We start from the raw sequence: 2,500 nt of genomic DNA on the forward strand, positions 1-2,500 counted from the left end.
TCGACCTATTTAGGAGAGCGCTCCATCCTGCTTTTGCTCTGAAATAATTTCAGGAGGGCGCTGAAGCGACTGAAGTCACTCGGTGGTCCCATTTGCTCGATCGAGCTTTAAGAATCCAATTCAATTTTGCCGTCGCTTTCTTCAATATGTCTAACCCTTTCTGCATGATGATATGCTTTGCAGATTTTTATCCAAGCGAAATTTATCTAACGAGGTAATTCCAAAGATTTACACTTAACCAGATTAACTTTTTTATCAGGGTGGTTTAATTAGTTGATTTAAACCTAGCAATTTGTTCTAACTAACGTATTTAACCTTCGTCTGCTAAATATGTTAAAAAAGGTTTGGTATATCAACTCTTTCCAATGGATTCACAGGCACCTGGCTCCCTTTGCGGTGTTTTTTGTTTGCTAAACTTTGTCGCGAAAAAAACCCCGCCAGGTCTCTGCTATCGGATGCAGACCATGTGAGTAAAGACAGTTTTACCAAATAGCATTTCATAAATACACGACTCTTGTGTTTGATACATATATTATGTATTGTGTAAACTCCTTATGTTTGCTTCTATATTCATACGCACATGTGCGTATTCATACGCGCATATATATATATATATTGCGTATGTATGTATACATGTATCTATATATGTATATATGTACAGTATGTATGTATGTATGTATGTACATATGTATGTATGTATGTGTGTATATATGCATGTATATAAATATGTATATATGTAAGTGTATATTGTATGTATGTATGTATGTATGTATGTATGTATGTATGTATGAATGTATTTATGTATGTATGCATGTATGTATGCATGTATGTATGCATGTATATATGTATGTATATATGTATGCATGTATGTATGTACAGTATGGATGTATGTATATATGTATGTATGCATGCATGTATGCACGTATGTATGTATGTATGTGTGTATGCGTGTATGTATGTATGTAAATATGTACGTGTATATGTAAGTGTATATTGTATGTATATAATCTATGTATGCATGTATGCATATGTGCATATACGTATATGTGAGTCTATACTAAAAATTACCAACATGGCGTAGTAGATATTTATCTATATATTTATTGCATATTTGAACATTCTAAAAACAAGTAAATATAAACAAAAATATTTGTAATTATTCTTTAAAATAGAATATTTGTCCAGTTCATCAGCTGAATAAAATTGTGTTACCATAGATGTAATGAAATAAAATATTCATAGAAATAATCTGACCAATAAAGAACGTACACATGTACACACACGCATACGCACATGTACACACACATGCACTCACACAGTCGTACAGTCACACACAAACACGCATGCATACATACACACACACACTCACTCACACTACACATATACACACATACACATACACATATATACGCACACGCATACACCCAACCCTTCACACACACACACACACACACACACACACACACACACACACACACACACACACACACACACACACACACACACACACACACACACACACACACACACACACACACACACGCACACACACACACACGTACACACAATTTCAGTGGATGGAAAAACTTTGATAATGACAATAAGAGAAAAGCATACTCCCATCTTAATCACGTTCAATTGAAAAAAAAAAAAATGTCGTGTTTAAATTCGTCACGAATAGATAAACTAAATTTCGTGTTAATTTTTGTTACCAAAAATAGCAGTGATTGATATTTTTCTAAATACGTTTGATTTGAAAATTTAAGTACCAATACATACCATCTCGTATTCAACTTTGATTTTTATCATTTGTGTATCAATTTACCTTTTCATCTATTTATTCACCTACTTAATCATTCATTCAATTATTCAATTGTCTATTCATTTATTTATTTGGTTACTTATTTGTTATTTTCCTATTTATTTGTTTATCTTTTTAATCATTTACCTATTCATTGATATATATATATCTATTCATTTATTAATTTTTTACATTTTGTATGACGTCATATCGTTTTCAATTCGCATTCGAATCAAAATGCAGAGCTGGGCGCGTTCCTCTGTGCGTTCCTATATGAGTTCCTCGATGCGTTCCTGTATGCGTTACTCGGTGCGTTCCTTTATACGTTTCTCGGTCATAATCTACTATGATAAAGTAGTAGCCTCTGTCTGTCTGTTTGTTTGTTCACGAACTCCTAGGGTATTGGAGATAGACCCCCATAACCATATATATTCTGATACCCTATCCCTCCAGGTACTTGGATAACTGTATTTCATTTTTAAAAAATGGGTTAGGGTTAAGGGTTAAAGTTAGGTGAGGTATGGTTAGGTTAGATATTATTCACGAACTCCTAGGTTTTTGCAGATAGACCCCTATAACCATATATATTCTGAAACTTTATAACCCAAGGTACTTGTATTACTATCTTTCATTTGTCTGTCGCTGTTTGTTTGTTTGTTTGTTCACAAACTCCTCCTAGGATTTTGGAGATAGACCTCC

The sequence above is a fragment of the Oratosquilla oratoria genome, chromosome 43, assembly GCF_046742065.1.
Source record: "Oratosquilla oratoria isolate Oo_2021 chromosome 43, ASM4674206v1, whole genome shotgun sequence".
Taxonomy (NCBI): Eukaryota; Metazoa; Arthropoda; class Malacostraca; order Stomatopoda; family Squillidae; genus Oratosquilla; species Oratosquilla oratoria.